The 19528-nt window shown below is 41.1% G+C and overlaps 1 long non-coding RNA gene across 1 annotated transcript; it reads right to left on the minus strand.

Moving 5' to 3' along the window:
• Positions 1–2352: 2352 nt before the first annotated feature.
• LOC110360335 (uncharacterized) lies at positions 2353–7990 on the minus strand. Its single transcript, XR_002416150.2, has 3 exons — positions 7250–7990; positions 5006–5135; positions 2353–3830 (listed from the first exon to the last, which is right to left on the minus strand). It is a non-coding gene; the product is annotated as an uncharacterized LOC110360335 (long non-coding RNA).
• Positions 7991–19528: the final 11538 nt, after the last annotated feature.

Raw genomic sequence — 19528 nt, forward strand, 5'->3', positions numbered from 1 at the left:
ACATCTAAAATTTCCTGGTCGGATATACAAACTGTAACTCTTTAGTGACTGCAGATGGCTTTTCAGGCTCATTTGTTAACTGCCTGTAATTAATGAGAGCAATTACAGAAAAAGAGGTTGGATTGCTGCCTTTTCCACAATGAGGAATGCCAAGAGGGAAAACTATCTAGCAGTGAAAAACACCGTAGTGGATACAGCCTAAATACAGAAGCATTAGAGCTGCAGGCAGATCGTGCAGCTGATGCTTATCTCTGCAGTAGATCAAGTCAACCACACGAGTACAAAATCCCTTTAAACTTTTTGGGTCAAATTGATCTTAAAAGAGGATTAAAATTGCCATTTTTTTTCTGGTTACAGGGTAACATTAGGTTGCAAAGAAAAACTAAGGGTCATTTGGCTGGCAAGTAGCCCTGCTGAAAAGGTTATTGGGGTTATGGTGGAAGCTGAGTTGATCCTGAGCCAACAGTGTGCTCTTGTCACAAGTAGGGAAATTGCATACTGGGCTTTGTTAGAAATGCAGTCAGCAACGTGAGAGAAGTCACTGTGCCTCAGTACTCAGAAATGTTTGGGCTGCATCTGAAATATTGCAGTCAGCTTTGGAGCCCTCAGTTCAGAGAAAACGTTGAGAAACTGGGAAGGATGCAGTAAAGAGCTATCAAGATGGGGCCCTGAAGCACATGTCTTCCGAGGAGACGTGGAGGGAGCCAGTCTTGTTTAGTCAGGTGAAGGAGGCTGAGGGGGTCTACTAGAGGTCAGTAATGAAGTAACGAAGGTCAGTAATGAAGACGGAACCAAACACTTCTCCATAGTAGCAGATAACAACCAGTGGCACAGGCAGATATCTCTACTTCAAATGTTCAAGCCATATGCTAGAAAAAAGTTTTTTCACCAGGTGGGTAATGCAGGGCTGGAATGGACCACACAGGCTGCAGAGTCTCCATCTTTTCAGGTTTTCTAGACTCAGCTATACAATGCTACAGCTGACCTGATCCAGGAGAATGCTGGGCTAGAAAATGCCAAAAGTCCAGAATATCTTTCATTTTGTGAAAGCTGTGTAAGGCCTAATTGTGTTCCTGCTAGATCCCTGGCATATACATTCACACTGAAGGTTGATGGGACTGTTGCATGTAGGATGGAGACTTCAGGAGATAGTACTCATTTCAGCTGATCTCATTTAATCAAACTTCCCGCTCCATGAAGATTGTCTTTATTTATAGAGTCTGACTTTAAAAACAGTGTCAGTCAATGAGACTCTGTCCACGCGCTGCTGTTGTTTTTGGATCAAATCCTAACCCCCCCACAGGGAGGGAACAAGCAGTAGGGCAGTTACCTAATCCTCCTATGATCACAGGAAAGTCCCTTTTGTCTAAAAATCATGTGGCCGGGGCTCTGTGGCCCAAGAGGAAGCACACTACAAGTAGGAAGTGTGGAGTACACTTTCAAGTACAATGCGTTAACTCCTGGCAGCTGTAGCTATCTGACCAGCATCAGCTTTCCATGCCCTCTCTAAAAGTGAAACTAGTATGAGGGAGCTGAAGTAGCAAAGGTAAAACAAGTGTGCTGTAACAGTCCTGGAGAAGGCTGGAAGAATGTCAGGGTGCTGTGGCCACAGGATCCTCCTGCCCTTGCCTTGGATTTATCACCACCACATCCATTTGTGTTCCTAGTCTACAGTTCTATAAAAAGTGAATTGAAAATGTTTTCCCCTGTTTAATGTCTTAGCCTTTCAGGCTCAGATTGCACTGCAGCACAATCACAGCTGTTCAAAATTCTTACAACTAATAAAAGAAACTTCTTAGGGGGAGCTTTGTAGACAGTTTGAAGGCCTTAATTTTGCAGAAATTCTTTTACACTTAAAGTAGCCTTAGGTACTTCTATATTTTTAGAATATCACATGCTGGGGAAGCAGAGTACTGGAACAATCCTGCATTTCTTTACTCCTTTTGACTATTGTTTTCAGCTTTAAAAAGCCTCAGTATAAAACTATAAAGCTTAATTTTAATCCATATTTGGAGAAAGCAGAAATGTACAGGCCAATTTGCAGTGCAGGTCTGAGCTGATTAAACATCATTATTACTGAGCATGTTAATTAAAAAGAATCAGTATTTTACCTACGCATAACTTAACCAGAGAAACTGAAAGCCTTTCACATAATATGCAAGCTTATAGATAACAGGCAAAGAGAAAACCTCTATAGGCTCACACAAGGGCTGTGCAGTAATTAAATGAAATTAAGGAAACTAAATTTTAGTGTGACTGTCAGTAGGTTGTTGGGTTCTTTGTGTTTTATTTTCCTGTTAATTATGGAAAATACACAGAATAAAGCTTCCCAGCAAGGAATAACGGGCAAGACAGACACTGAATCTTTCTAAACTCCTATGTATAGGATTTATTCATTGCCATACAGATACCTAAATACAGAGACACTGGAGAAGTACAGAGAGCTCTTGCCAAATCCAGTAGGATTGCCTAGATGATGCCTAGAGATTGTGTGTTGTCATCAAGGACAGGGAAAGACCGAGATCATAACAGAAACACAACCAGGTGCTCTCTGACCACATACAAGAGAAAGCAACAAAGAGCAGGAAGGTAATCTGAAGAGAATTTAAGATGCCTATTATGCAAGTGTCTGCAGGATTCCTTATTTCGTGAGTGAATCCAACCCTCACAGCAGGATTGGAATGGCACACAGCAGACGGTGTCTGATTAACTGCAGGAGGACCTTAGAGACAGAATGTTATTTCTCATATGTACATTTGTTCATGCTAAATGACAGCCCAAGTCTTTCAGATGAGCCATGGATCTAAAAAGTCCAAAGACCAGTTTTTATTTTGTTCAGAAGACATGCAAAACTCTGAGCCTCTGAGTGTCAAAGAACAAAGAGTAAAAAACCACTATATTTAAACTTTTCAAAGGGTCCAAAGAAGGTCTTTTAAAACCTAACCATAACAATGCAAGAACTAGAACATTTGCTTTTTCAATCCAAACTGGGTTTTGTGGCTCACTCACAAGCTGAAACAGTACATAGGGAACACAAACACATTCTTAACATCCTGAAAGCAGAAATAATAGTCATGCCTAAAGGATAACACAGTTTGACATGAGTGGTTTATAGCTCCCCCCCTCATAATAGCCACACGGAGTGAACCCAGTTACAATCAGATTTAAAACAAATTGAAAGCTTTACAAGAAGCGTAAGACAAAGCCACAGTGTAAGGCAAAGCATTAATAGAGTATGCGTGATAAAAGAATGACACAGTACCAGAAGATCGAAGCATTACCATGACCCAGATACCAAAGCCTCTGATGCGTGTTCAGTAAATATTTCACTTTGATATTTTCGAAGAGGTCCATCATCATTTCTCAGTCTGGTTATTCCAGTTGGGCACCTATACAGGACAACTGTTGCCAAAGAGGTAGGTTCTAAGGTGCCATTTCTTTGACACCTTGTGTACGTCAGGAGGTCTTGCAAGGAATATTAAAATGCTGTTAGTCTTCAAATTTGTGGGATTCAAATGCTCTGTATTTCACCTTTATAAAACCTAAGCTATAGTGCATGAGCACAGCCAATGATATAATCATCTTTCTCTAAAAGACAGGACTCCAGCAGGCACTGTTCTTGCCCGCTCTAATGGGATACTTCAAGACACAAAATTATGGTGTCCATTTCTTGAATTTGCAGTTCAACAAAGGCTTTTTTTCTTTTTAAGAAAATTGTTTCCTCAAACACCTGTACCACAATATTTTGGGAAATAGTCGTAACATTCACCACCTTCTCATTAATGAGATGACTAAACAGGAGTATCACAGTTGCTGGCCTTGAGCAGTTTCTGTAAAACAAACAGTGCAAAGCACCTCTGCTAATTAAATTGTACTACAGAAATTTATTCATTCTTTACCCAACTGGAATTGGTGGAATTTTAAACAAGTATTACACAATCCATCATTAATGTAAATAAGATGAACAACTCCTGGACTGCAGAGAGCTCAGGGCATCATAGCTCAATCTATTAAATGGTTTGTAAGAAGTGCCCTAGTCCACGTCTCAAGTGTTTGTGATCTGATTTGGAATCTGATGTACTAAATATTAAGACAGGGCGGAGAAACGCTAAACCTCCAGGTCCGTCAATTATGTAGCTGTAGATAAATAGTTCCAGTAAGGTAATGGTGAAATGACAGAGGCCCAGATTGTATGACCTTGCTGTGAATGTATAGCATAGGTATGTGAGAGAATATAAGCAAGCTTTCAAAGCCTTTACATATACTAAGGAAAACTCAAGGTCTTCTAGGCAAAGGAACATAATGAGCACTCCCTCCTTGCACTGCTAAGGATACCCGTTCCAAGGAGGGGGAAAGTGCAGCCATATCCATCAAATCCCCCAAAGAAGCCCATCCTGTAGAAGAGCACACACTAACATTTTTTACCATCGCCATGCCTGCCTCCTGGATTTTCTGCTGAAAAGTGCACAAGATTTTTAATTGGCTTGATCATAAGTGTTGTTTACTCTACCTGACAATTCTGAAGTATGAAAATATGCAAGTAAGCACAAATAATCAACAAGGAATTAAAAAAAAAAAACAGACCTAACCTCAACATTTTTTTCCACTGTGAGGCTGGTTTGGGTTAGTTTGTTTGGGGATTTTTCTTTTCAGAGTTGCAATGTACATTAAAGGCATCTGAAAGATACAGATTGCTGGTGACTTCCTTTTAAATGTTGGTATAATCAAATCTGCTTTTAGGCCACTTGCATTTAGTGACATGGAGAAAGAATTCTGAGTTGCTGCAGTAAAAGTCAGTGGACTTCCAGTCATCTCAGAAAACACTCTGCTTATGGTGAAAATGTGCTCTACTAAAATTGACTTCTATTGCTTTCATGTTCTTCAAATTTGTTCATTAACACACTGGATTGGAATTAAGTCCATTATGGCTGGAGATGAGTACTTCCTTCTCTTCTGTGGAAAGCAGCCAACTAACATCAGGGATGTAAAAAAAAAGATAATTTACCTTGGTTTCCCTGCAGTCTTTCCAATGATGCATGTTTGCCCTTTGCAGATCAAAGAAGCCTTTGTCAACCTGACAAATCTGAGCTGAGTTAGAATCCATTAATTGCATGAGTGATGTGAAGAGATAGCACCTAAAAAAAATAAAAAAGAGGGAGAAAAGCAGGTCTTTTTATACAAAAAAAAAAAAAATATACTTATGTAACTTCAATCCTGTTCAACACTTATTAATAAAATAGTTCTAACACATCTTGCAGTGAACAAGGAGCTAAATACAAGTTTAGCTTTCATTTGGAGGCTGCCAAATTGAAACCCTTTGAAACTCTCTTCATTACAGACCCGAGAGTTTGGAAGACAACTAAAAAGAACACATGTTGTTTTTTATTACACATAGTCTCATTCAAAACATATTTGTTTGAGAGGGTGAATCTTTGAATTTTTAAGATGGCAACATTGCATATAAACTCCCCAAAGGAAGCTAAACACTGCAATCTCTGGCTTTTGCTTAGCACTCTCTTCCAGTAAATTTTTAATTGCTTAGCCCGTGGAGATCACTATAATTTCTCTTGTGAAAGTGATGAGAGAACAGGGACATGGTGAGAGATGTGTAGGCAGCATCCAAACAGTCTGGAGAGCCCAAGTGCTCTCTGTGCTCTAGAGTGCTGCCTGTCCTGCTCTCTCGCTAGCTTTCTTTGGAAACTGGCATCTCATCTGTAGCAGAGACGTGTGAGCCAAAACCATAATAATTAATAGTCACACGGTTTAAGAAAGTGTTTAAATAACGCAGTCTTCTGGGACTGATATTCTGACTTTTTAACTTCTCAATTATCAAACTATCCATTTTAATACAGGCGAAGGAACCTGGAAAGTAAATTGTTCTTCTGACAATATCGCCTTGAGAACTTTTTGCCTTTTGCTTTTTAAAGCTGAAAATAGCAGTGTGACATGAGTGAAAACAGGCTTTCTGGGGCAGATATTGTTCTATTGTGTTCTTTACAGGAAGTAACAACCGAAAGAAATGACCTGTTGTGAATTCCCCCTTTGTACTGTGAGAAACAAAAAACCACCAAGGCTTATCCATGTCCTGAAGTGACATATACACCCTCTTCCTCTTGGCTTCAACAGTACTGGAAAGCCCATAGAGATCACTATCATCTCTCCCGTGAAAGTAATGGGAGAACATGGACAGGAAGGCAGGTAGCAACACAGATAGCTGTATGGAAAACATCAAAAAGGAAACATTTAGAAATTGTGCAAGAGAAGCTGATGACCCCTAACACCAGCAGGCTTAGGGAAAAGCCATGGTCTTTCCAGCTTATGTAGGCTCAAGTTCATGCTTCTGGCATTAATTTTATTTTCGCAATGGTACGCACGTCTCCAGAAATACATTTTCCTCTTAAAGCAAAATACAACAGCATACATTTGGCATTGTGTACACCAGATTTAGTGACTCTCTGGATCAATAGGCAGCACTTGTGCTGCCACTCAGAAGCAACTCAACAGAATGAAGGAAGGAGCAGATGAACATCAATACAGGTACCAGTACATGCTGGGGGACAACCAGATGGAAAGCAGATCTGCAGAAGGAGAACCTAGGTGTCCTTCATAGATAAGCAGCTGAACGTGAGCCAGCAATGTGCCTTTGTGGCAAAGAAGGGTGAGGCACATCCTGAACTGCATTAGGAAGAATGTTGCCAGTAGGTCAAGAGAGATCCTGCTTAGCACTGGTGAGACCACATGCAGAGTTGCATCCCCAGTTCTAGGCTTCCCAGTATAAGAAAGACATAGACATACTGGAGTAAGTCTAGCAAAGGGTCAGGAAGATAACTAGATAATTAAGCAATTTGAGTATTTGACATATGAGGAGAGGCTGAGAGAATGAAAGTTGCTCAGCTTCAAGATAAGGCTCAGAGAATCTTACTGATGTATATAAACACCTGATGGGAGGAAGTAAAGAAAATGCAGCAAGACGCTTAATGTTGCCCACTGAATGGACAGTGGGCTTGATTCTACTACTTTTACTCACAGAGAAAAAACACAAACCAACAAAAAAACCAAACCAAACAAACTGTAAGAGAAAGGCTACCATAATGACTTATCCATTAGAATGTTTGTTTAACCAAAAGAAAATGACTATATTGCTCCTTTTAGCCAATGTGCATTATTAATAGTGTCATGGAGCTGCACGAGTGGGCTCCTTTGAGCAGGAGATGCGGGGACTGGGCGCAGGCAGGGACCACGTCCTTACCAGCAAGGCTGCAGCACCCAGGCAAGCGGTGTGGAACAGAGCAGGCCTGGCAGTCAACATGCAAGTCCTGAGCAAACAGACAGGTCTGAGGGCAAATCCCAACCAGCAAGGTACCAGCTGAGCCTAAACACATGAACAAGCAGCTCAGAAAGGGAACACCAGCAAGGGCCTGAGCTTAAATGCGGTTCCTGGGCCAATGGGCAGACAATGCCTGGGTGAAGGTCCCAGATGATGCTGATGAGGACAATCAGTGACTGGTGGTGCTCTCAGAGCCCTGACAGAAGATGAATTCCAGTAGTCATAGGGAGGCCCTTTGAAAGTACTGGGTTTGTATTAAAGGGTTTAAAGTGGATTTATTAGTCTATGGTGAATTTTGAATCTGTAATTGTTCAGCAGGTTTTGGTATGATGTGTTACTGAATGTCTAACACCAATCTTTAAAAGAATATTTTTAATAGTATTGTATTCTATAATGCTGCTTTCATGCAATTTTGATCATCTATTGGCCAAAGCTACAGAATTGAACATTGTTATATCTTCTGAAAAAGTCTCTAATTGTAGTGCTCTAAGCATCTTCTCCATTCTCTTTTTATTGATACTCCCAGAAAAGCACGTTTTGACAGAGCGGCAAATAAGTTTCATTTCGTTTACCACAGAGACTGTTTCGCAAACATTGCAAGTTTCACATTTGTGATGTCTTAGAGAAAACAATCATGATCTGTTTAGAGGAACTTCATCAGCAAGTGGAAAGCCATAAGGGAAGTATCAGAATAAAACAAGTTTCTCTAAATAGTTTATAATAGGCTTCACATGAGCTAGCTTCTTCCTAAACTAGGCATTAACGCATTACAGTCTGTTAGAGACTTTTAAAAGATGAAGGCTTTGTTCTTGTCCATGACAGCAGGTCTGGTCAGTATGCAGAATGACAAAAGTGATTAGAAAACACTGTATATGACTTTTTACAAAAGCTGCCTTGAGGCCTCAGAGCTGCCTGGCAGATGGAGAAGGATTGTCCAGTGCATAAAGCTTTTATACAGTCAGATAGTGACCAGTCACAAGGGTCTGCTGGCTACCGCTTGGCTTGTGGTGGTAGAAGATAAGTACTCCATGTAGAGGAGGGGTATAATGAAATGAGAAGAAATACTTAAAGGTGAATAAAGACAGTAAAAATTGAATTACCCTTGTCACATGAATATACTACATCAATATTGTGACACATTACATTCCATTTGAAAGGTTGCTGCTCTGATTTGTCCTCTAATAAAATCCTATGCACACTTTGAAAACTCAGTGTATAGGCTGAACCACAAAGACAATGATGCTTTAATTTCATGAAGTCACATGTGCTAGCCTGAGAATTAAAATCTGAAAGCTGAAAAACTTAGCTTATTTTTAAAGACGCTGAGTTCACAATGCTGTATCCACAAGGACAAAAAGGTACTAAACAAAAATCTATTTTTATTTTACCTTCTTGCACCTTTACATAATTTAATTTTGTCCAGCTACCACGTTACTACTACTTTTCTCTCGTCTCATTTCAGTATTGGGAAAAATGTGGGTTTTTTTCCTGCTGTTTCATCAGTGGGGTTTTCTGGTAAATTTTTGCAGCTTTACTTGCAAAACATCCACTTTTGTTCTGAGGATCTGGGAGCTATTTTTGGATTAACTTTAGAATGAAAACTGTCCCTTTCACCATGTGGTAACATAATTGCATTTCCTTCTTCTCAGTTCTGCTTGAAAGTTTAATTTCAAGATGCTTAGCATTGTTGCATATGTAAGGCAGAAAATAAGCAATATTACAGTTTAAAAAATAGCATGGAAAACTATTGGTTTGTTTCTGGCCTTGAAACAGATAGTTTGTATGTTGAGAACATAGTTTCCTTTGCTGGGCTGTGTTGTGTATCTGCTGTTTTCTCTTGCTGCGTCTTCCACAAGTTTTCTTTCTCTTCCCTTGTTTGACCTCGTTGCTTGGGCTGTGGCTGAAGCAAGGCTTCACAGCGGCTTGTAGAGGACCTGATACACTTCTCATCTAATCTCACAGCAAATGTGAAATATGGGAAACTTTTGTGATTGATGCAAGAATAGCAGAACGTTAAAAAAGGCGAGCTAGATTGTTTGCTTGCTGGGCTCATTCCAGCAAAATGCATTTTTTATAAAGGTAGGGCTGAAGCTAATGCATCATGGAGAGAAAAATAAAACAAAACAAACACGAGCTAGCCTAGACAATAAGACTTATCCTGGAAAGCAGCACCTCGAAACTGCTGGCAAGGGAGATGGAAACAGGGTGGTGATGTTTGTGTAGAGAGCAACAGCAAGGTGGAAATCTGCACAGAGCTCCAGCATATCTCTGAAAAGAATGCTGAAAAACTGGAAAGAGCAAAGAATTATTTGCTAGAAAACCTGAGGGCTGGCAAAAAACACCTCACAGCAAGACATTAGACGATGATGTTTGTTTCATTTATCAGAAGGAGACTGAGAAATAACATGTTTACAGGTTTAAAGTTCTTCCAGGAGGAAGGAGGGAGATGGGACAGAGAAGCTTTTACAGAAGAAACAAGGACATAGGAATGAACTGGAGGCAGAAATGGGCAGTGTGAAATTGAGGCACACATTTGTAACGCTGGGTGGGATTGACCATGGGAATAAAACCAAACTGGCACAGGAGTAGAGTGTCTGCCATTTGATTTATTTGGACAATATCTAGATACCTTTTTAGAAGAGGTGTGCTACTCAGGTAAAGCTTTCACCTGCAATATAGGAGCTAGGGGATTAAACTGAATGGTATGGAGAGGTTTTATAATCTGAAACAGCACGGACATGTGTGTATGCATAGTGCTAACAAAATCAGAGCCAGATTATCCAAAGACAAGCCATCAGGATAGATCAGGGTTCATCTGCTTCTTTTTAAGTTGCCATCACTGTGGCTGTTGCCTGTAGTCAGGCGCATATGATTAGACACATCTACATACCTTTTGCCTCTGGGCAGAAAGACTGGGCTCTTTTAGTGTGTCACTCAGTATATTCTTTTGAAAGTCTGTGTTTTTTCTTTCTTTCAGCAAAGCCTGATGTGAGAGCAGAACAATTTGCCATGTTCTTGGCAGAACTCCTGGAATTTGTGTTCAATATTTTGAGAATAGCTGTATTTGGTTAGCAATACAGTATATTGCACTAGCTTTCATTTTATATTCTTTAAAAACCTTGTATTTTTCCCATAATTTCCTGATACTGATGTATAAATAGAGATCTTTATAGTAGTCCTGGATGCTCAGTAGTCTAACCTGTGAAGTCAGAGCCTTCTTAGTTCATAAATCCTACCCTCCAATGCTTTCCTGAGGAAATCCATAGGTGCAATTCTAACCCACAGCTGGCATCAGTGTTTCTCTGATACCACCAGCAAGCCAGTTCGCCGCGTTTGGGCACTGTCCTTTGCCTTTGCACATCTGAGATTCAAATTTTGAAAAATCTTTTATCCTCGATATCAGCTGAATTGGATGTTGTCACTGGCAGTAGTGAATGAGTAATAACTTCACAACGCTGCCACGAAGCCTCCTGCTTCTGGCTGGAGGGTTTGGATTTGCTGCTTGCTCCAGCCTTCTTCCACCACGCAGAGGCAGCACGGGATCACACAGTTTGCTGCCTGCCAGCTTTAACTTCTTTGTACTGAGCAGTGTGCAGGAATTTTGCACTGTTGCAGGGCCCAGACTCAAGTTCCTCATGTATACAATACAGTGGCAGGTCCTGGTCCCTTGGAGAACGGAGTGTGGAGGGAGAAGAGGAGATATTAGTGGGAGGAAAGGGCACAGGATAGGGTGTTTTATGCGTTGCTTCCGCTGACTTAGTGGAATTTATGGTTGCTGAGTACTTCATTAGATCAAATCAAGAGGCTTATGACTGCTTTATGGGACTTGCACTCTCAAATGATCAAGTAGACTCAAGAACTGAAAACGAGTGTCCTGTCTTTTTTCCAGTTTGTGTTGCTTTGGCACATGGGCAGTGTGGAGTGTAAGGTACAGGGGTGACAGGTGCCTTCTACAGTTGGTGGGTATTCTGCTGGTCCTACACAGGGAAGAGAGAGATGATCTTGAGATTAAAGAACAGGGCTTGAAATCATTACTTATCCTGAATTTGATGCCTCTGCCATTGATTTTTGGGTGTGACTGCAGGCAAGTCACCCAGTGCTTGTGCCTCAGTTTCCTTACTAGTAAAATTAACAGGAACATTTTTATGAGGGTAGTTCAAGGTTCATTTCATGCTAATACTGGTTTTGATAACCAATGAAAGCGCTAAAATGTAGTTGTGGTATATTCATGCCAGTAACTTGAAAAGTAATCTTCTGTGGTTTGAAGTTTTCCTATTAGTCTAAAGAAGAATGCTCTTACCTTGAGGCAAGAATACTCGTTTTTGAAAAAGTTGTTGTTTCAGCTTATTTGAAAGAGTATTAACAGCGGGGTTAATTTAGCAGAACAAATATGAAATAGCATCAGCCATGCAGCAGAGGTCACTGCTGCATTATTTGGATAAATGATGCCATGTGGAAGGGATTTCAAGGAAATAAACATTTCCCTGGAATTTTTTGGTTTTAGAAACAGAGAAAAAGCACCAGATGAGCTGTATATATGGAACTTGTACTCCCTGGATTCTGCAGCTATTTGAAAATCTTGGTCTTTACAGTTTCACAGGCTGCCAGGAAACTCACACAGACAGATATAACACTGACAGCTATTTTCACATCACGTCTTTCACTCTTAACACCCACAGAACTGACAAGAATCAGCTTTACAGAGAAGTCAGCCCAGGTTTGTGTCTCACTGGAAGCAGGGCACCCAAAAGGCTCAGGCTTCCAGTTCGTGGTGGAGATCCTCAAGCAGATGCCCTGTGGGGTGCTCAGAGCTGGTCTGCCCATGTTGTGCAACGTAAAGCCCTGGGACTGCTTGGCCTGTCGAGGAACCAGAGTCCTGCATGTACCTGGTGCCTGATCCTGGGGCAGTTCAGGTCACAGTGCTGGGGTGAGTCCACTTGGTAGGTCTGTTTTGGAGACACTGATTGGAGCATATCTGGAAGTCTGCCACAGAGGTGAACAGTTTGGAAGGGAGAGGGTGAGAAGGAGACTCAGTCCTGGAATAGTGGACCAGGACTGTAGGCAGTAATTCAAGTAGGCAGTAATTCAAGACCTGCCTTGGATTTGATGGAAATTCATCATACCTGAGATACTCATATCATTTTAGATTAAATACATTAGCATTTTCAGATGTTGCCAGATTACATCCACTACATAGAAAACTACATTTTCTGCAGAGAAAACATTAGGCCTAAAGTAGTTGTGCCAAACAGCAATTGTAACTTGGAAGAGCATCAGTCTTATTATATTTTCCAGTGTTTTAGGCAAGTATCACAAGTGGGTCCCTTTCACATACAAATTATTTGCTCTTTCCTATTTATAAACGCATAACAGCAGTAAATGGGACAAGTGAAGCAGTTCAGAACAAACTGGTGATATTCCTTTGAGCAATGAAAACATTTTAAAGAAACACTATTCACACAATATTTCACCTTTCAAATCCTTCAATTCTGAACATGAAAATCACTTATTATAATACAAAAGGACCTCTTTCTCAATGTACATGTTAAATGTTGAATAATATGTTACTAAAGAACAGCTCATGTGCCATAAATTTGCGGTTCAGTTACTCCTTATGCATTATGCCTTAATAATACTTGCTCATTTAAGAATACTTACCCATTTCACACCACTGATCACCTTACAGTTCCCTGCAACATTTCAGCACCATTCTGAAGAGAGATTGGATAGAAGAGTCCAAGATGGAGTGTCAGATCTGGTGATGTTGATTCGATAGTATCAGGCGTCTGAAAGTTTTTTTGGGATGCTTGTCAAGATGAAAAGTAATTCCACCCTGTTTTACCCTGTGCAGACTATTGAGCCTGGAAGAAGGATGAAGAAATGTGTTACTCTGTCAGGACTTTGTTTTTCCTTATTTAAGCAGAAAGATTCATTAGTAACTTTACATTCAAATCTGCAAATGAGCATTTTTATGCAATCCTGAAAAATGTGAGCTCACGACACTTCAACAATTTTTGGAGTGGTATCAGGAGTTATTTAGCAATTTAATCCTGGTTTTAGAGAGTGTTTGGAAATGTACTGAACTTCCTCAGTATAAAGGAAATATATTTAAGCACAGCACCAGATCTGTCTGTTCCCAGACATAATCCTGTAAGAACGGTGATGAAGAGATAAACAAAGGAAAAGAACAGAGACCTCGTAACTATTATTTTCAAAATGTAAAGACTGCATTGAGATCAGTCAGGATGCACAGACCTGACGGGGGGACAGAGAAGAGGGGGACAGTGCAAGACCCCACTGTTGTGAAGAGACCTGCCAAAAACATAGCGCAGGCGCAAGGAAGAGTTTTGTTGCATTCCTTTGTTCCCAGAGAGCAATGCAAAAATTATTTAAAACCAAAATCTGGGTTATGAGCGACATATGTATCAAAGCCTCACTGAAAGGGGTTGTGTAGAAAAAAAAAGGGGGGTTTCGCCTGTGCCAAACAGGTAGCAGGGTCAGTGTCCAAACAGTTTCTGAACAGCATTTATATGGAGATTATTTCCAATCACAGCTGAGCCAGGTTATTATTTAAGTAAATTTCTGGGCTTGGCTACACAGTGCTGTATGTTCTGGCTCCAGTCTAGTAGGTTATTTAAGCATGTCCTTAATCTGCCTAAGGAGAGCTGTAGAATTCGGGAGGTGTGTGGTGACATTGAGACCCAAGTTCCTGAGACTAAGCAACACCAAAGCTACTCTGGACCATTCTGTACCCCTTGCTCAGCCCACCAACAAGACCCTCGTGTGACTGATTATATTATCCACTGCTTCAAATTTTCAGGCCACATTTTTCAACAGGAACCTCTGGATTACTGGATCCTTAGCTCTTCTTTTAAAGAGAAGTCACAAGCTCTCTTTTTTCTTTGTAGCTAAGTTTGCAGCTCTGTTTGGTATCGTGAGTCCTCAGGCTCTCTGAAAAGCCAGTCCAAGCTATTTATCAAACTGAGCTACCAGCACAAATGGAGAAAATATAAATATAAACCTCTAACAAACATGTGGATCTGCCCATGCTGGTTGCAAATCTGCAATGGATACAGAGGGTGAACCTCCAGTGATTATGGATCCTGCCGAATTCAGTGTGAGCTGAACATTTTTAAAGCAGGACTGAATAGGGATTCCATCATCACCCTATGCATGGAGCTTGTATAACTCCTTCCTGGAAATTCACCAATTTTAGATAGTAGATTTTTACATATTATGATGACACATCAATGTTGGCATGAGGAACAAATTCCTACAGTTAATAAATAAAACCAAACTGTCCCAGGAAATCTTAATATGAACACTTTTCCAGAGTGATTTTGGCACTTGTCCCTGGCATTTAATGTCCTTTATATTGTTCCATTCTAGTCTGTTCTGTTTCTAATTATTTAAGAAACTAAGCGCCTTGGATAAATTCCCACCTGATAACTATCAGGCAAGAGCTGTGGAGTCCTTTATATAACTGTCCTTCAGCAGCACATGCTGGAGAACAGCAGTAATAGAATAAAATTTAGTAAAGAACGGCAATAAGTGCAAAAACCTGTTGGTGTTTTCAAGTGAGTTGCACCAGAGATGTGCTGCCATCATGCTTCCAGTTAGCCAGGAATGTCTGGACCAGATTAAGTGTTCAGCTGTCTGCAATACTGACAATACAAAACAATGAAGATGAGCGTTTTTAGAAGCATCCAAGTGACTTATGTGCTTTCAGAAACTTTGCCCAGAAACTTCTGTGTGTAGGCATAACTTGAGCTGTAAAAGATTAGTGATTGAAAGCAAAAAAAAACTCAAAAGCAAACAACAACCACAAACAAAACATCAACACCCAACCAAAATCAAAGCATTGCTTTAACATTTTAGTTAGAACTTAAATGAAGCAAAAAAATTTGAGCTATTTCCTGAGTCGATAGTTGTTCTTGCCAAGGTCTACAATGAACTCAGTCAGGAGTGGTACTGCATCCTCATGATCCCTGACCACGCTGAAACAGTTTTGAAACCTCCTGCTCCTTTGACTCCAGTGATTTCCTGCTTGTCCACCCTCCCTCTGATCATTCCCCTTGCTGTATCTTTGGAAGTTCTTCCAAATCCTCTCTCTAGTTTTCAGTATATGGGATGCTAAAATGCTGCTACATTTTTTGCTGTGATTCACATATAAAGTTATCCACCATCACTTGTTGAAGACCAAGAAATCTACCTTTTTATTTCAGTCTCCTATCCAGAAGAGAGCCTTGGCTAAAAGTTATATTTGTGGATAACTTAACATGATCTTGAATTCAGTATGGCTGAACAGGACAGTCGGGGTTGAAAGGGACCTCTGGAGACCATCTAGGGGACCAGCCATGACCAAACTGGAAACCTTGCGTAGGTTCTTCCTGCTCACGTTACCTGGAGAGGTTTGTAGTTACATTTTTCCTGAGCTGCCTTTCATTTGGGAGAGTTTCATTGTGTTTCAGCTTGATCCCTTTACAATAGCTTGCTTTTCTGATACGTTACTCACCAAACACTCTGTCAGTGAGAAGCAAGAAGGGATGCTCTGCAAGGGAAGGGGAGCAGGCAGGGACTGTCCTTCCCACCAAAGGCTGCAGGCCTCCCATACCCGAACAGGAGAGCAGAAGGGGTCTGGTGGTCACTGCACAAGTTCCAAGCAGTAAGACATGTCTGTAAGCAAGACAGGAGCAGTAAGACACTAGGCCAGGCACAGCCGAGACCAGGGCTAAGAGCAAGGCCTGGAGCTTAAGTGCAGTTTCTGGGCCAGTGGGACAACAGTGCGTGGGTAGAGGCTCCAGATGCCCTCATCAATATCATCTGGGCCTCGATATGTTCCAGTAGGTAGAAAAAAAATTGTGCAAACAAGATTTTGCTTTTGTAAATGGAAGTCATATGTTTAGCAATGTGAGGGGCTGAAAGAATGTGAGTGTGGCATTAGCTGAGAGAGCAGGAGGAGATCTGGGCCAGGGTGCCAGAAAGGCTTTGTACAAGGGGGATTTTTTATTCAGACTGTTCCAAGGACGCGTGGTTTTGGAATGCCTTGGAACAAGAAAACCAACTTATTTTTCTGCCTTTTATTTTCTTTCCCTTTTTCTTTTTTTCTTTTTTTTTTTTTTTTTCTTTCCTTCCCCACTCCCTTGCCTCCAGTTATCTAACACTGTCTTGGGTAGGAAAACTTAAGTTACTTTTTTCACTATCTAAATTTCTGTAGGAAGGTTTTTTTCTCTACATTCCCTTCCTCCACATAACTACATTGTTATACATGTGTCTTCAACTTAACTCTGCTGTACTTTTATTTGGACACTTGTATTTGAAAACAAGGACATTGACTGTTACTAATGTTACCCAGCACACTAATCTGGGTGTATTTTAGCTTTGAGTACAGTAAATATTTATTGGATGGTAAATAAGATTCCTAAGTAAATGAATCCTCAGAATGAAGAGGATGGAGAAGGATAGAGGATTCAATATGAGCTGAGACAAGAATGCCATTTAAAGTTATTTTAGTGTTTTCATGGTGTGGGAAAACAGCTCCTTCATCCAATGGATATTATTTCTCAAAATATCTTTGCATGTTCCTATCTCATTAGGAATTAATATAAAAATTCTTCTATACAAAAAAATCCATTTTTTCTCCAGTTATTGGAAGGTACAAATACATCTCCATATAGTACTGTGCTCAAGTTAGTACACTAGAAGTTAAAGAAGCTGGCTACTGATTTCCCCAAAAGAAGAAAAGTCACTTAAACTTACTTGAACCCAAAACAGACACAGCCATTCTCAGGCTAACTTGTTTTCCATTTCTATTAAAACATGTGCCTGGCAGCAGTACTGTGCTATGAATCATGGTTAAAAAATCCAATGGAAAGAAGTTATCTATTATACTTGAAGCCCTTTCTGCCTGTAACACTGGCATTGGGATATAAATGATAGAGTGAAACTTTATGTTTCTTTCTAATGAGAGAAAATTAATGTCTAAGTCTTGACTAACAAAACTTTCTATTAATAAAGTCTTTGGGCTCTCTAGGAATATGGATGTTCTTAGTGCCTTCCATTTCCTTTTTGAAGTCAGGCAGAGATCTTAGCCCTCTGAGGATGTTCTGGTGGACCTGGAGGAGTACTTTTCTTGTGGGCACATTGCGCAGCTGGGAGCATCATTGACCAGTACTATACTGTATGTCTTCACAAATAGTCAAAGTTTTCACTCTGGCAGCTGAGAGACACAGGATATAAGCCCATAACTGAAGTTAGAGCTAGGTACATTTTGGTAAAGTTCATGTATGTTAAAAGATCTGTCGGTCAGGAAGGTTTTGCTGCAGTTTTTCAAGTTAATTACATTAAAGGCAAATAATACAGCAAGTAATCATATATATCTTGCTGTTAGGTATGAAAGCAAATTATGAGGTTCGAAGGAGATGCCTTCACACTGAATGGAAGTAGGGAGCATTTCTGAACAATGGATTTATAGCCTGTTTAAGGCTTCAGAAGAGTGAAAGATAGTTTAAACAGGCAGAAAATTCCCAGAAGGAACAGAAATTAATCTGAGACATTATGAAACATTTAGATTTGAGAATCAATGTGTTTAAGACTTTCCTGGGACTCCAGGCTGTGCAAGCTCCTGTCTGCAATTTGCTTTCCATGGCACCTGGGCAGCATCCACTGCTGCTGCCACCCCTCACTGTTGCAACCTGTGTACCAAACCTGGAAGAAAGGGGTTATCAGAGGTACCAGTGGGATGAAGGATCCTTAGGAGTTCATGGTGCTAGAAGAAATGTAGAGAATCAGACAAGGGGATCACAGAATCACAGAATGTCAGGGATTGGAAGGGACCTGGAAAGCTCATCCAGTCCAATCCCCACGCCAGAGCAGGAACACCCAGATGAGGTTACACAGGAAGGTGTCCAGGCGGGTTGGAATGTCTGCAGAGTAGGAGACTCCACAACCCCCCTGGGCAGCCTGGTCCAGGCTCTGTCACCCTCACCATGAAGAAGTTTCTTCTCACATTTAAGTAGAATCTCCTGTGTTCCAGTTTGTACCCATTGCTCCTTGTCTTATCATTGGTTGTCATCGAGAACAGCCTGGCTCCATCCTCCTGACACTCACCCTTTACATATTGATAAACATGAATGAGGTCACCCCTCAGTCTCCTCCAAGCTCAAGAGCCCCAGCTCCCTCAGCCTTTCCTCACACGGGAGATGCTCCACTCCATCATCTCTGTTGCCCTTCGCTGGACTCTCACCAGCAGTTCCCTGTCCTTCTGGAACTGAGGGGCCCAGAACTGGACACAATATTCCAGATGTGGTCTCACCAGGGCAGAGTAGAGGGGAAGGAGAACCTCTCTTGACCTACTGACCACCCCCCCTCTAATACACCCCAGGATGCCATTGGCCTTCCTGGCCACAAAGGCACAGTGCTGGCTCATGGTCATCCTGCTGTCCCCAGGACCCCCAGGTCCCTTTCCCCTACACTGCTCTCTGACTGGTCATTCCCCAACTTATACTGGAACCCGGGGTTCTTCCTACCCAGATGCAAGACTCTGCACTTGCCCTTGTTATATTTCATTAAATTTTTCACTGAGTGATCTAGAATCTTTCCAAATGAGCCCAACTCTAGAACCTTCAACTGACCTACTACCAAATCTAGAACTTTCAAGCGAGCTAGAACACACACTAGAACTTGATCTAGAACCACCTGGTGACCCAGAACATTATCTAGAACCTTATCTAGACACATGTCTACTCCCAGCAAACCAAACAGCTCCAGAATTCATACCTGCTCTACCAATGACTGCACCAACACCACTCTAGCTCTGCAAACAACCAACCCCCCAAAACAGCCTCTGGAATGGACTCAGACTCTGGGGCCCACCCACATACCACTCAGAGCCAGGAAAGGACCTTTCGTCTTCAGTCATGAAAACACCTGAAATATGGATGCATTGTCTTCAGTGGCACAGTGTTCCATGTCTAGCTTGTTGCCTTGCTCTAGAGGACAGAGGGCTTTTTCAGTGAATGGGTTTCTGATATTTTTGTCAGCAGAGCTGGCTGCGACAGTGGAGGGGAGTGTGTGTTTTACCGCAATCTCTTCTTTGATTTTGAATTTTATTTCATTTAACTTTATTTTTCTAAGGTACTTGTTTTGGCTACACATCTATCTCACTGACACTGTCCTGAGGTCTCCAACTTTTAACAGTCA

This window comes from Columba livia, chromosome 13, assembly GCF_036013475.1.
Source record: "Columba livia isolate bColLiv1 breed racing homer chromosome 13, bColLiv1.pat.W.v2, whole genome shotgun sequence".
Lineage (NCBI taxonomy): Eukaryota > Metazoa > Chordata > Aves > Columbiformes > Columbidae > Columba > Columba livia.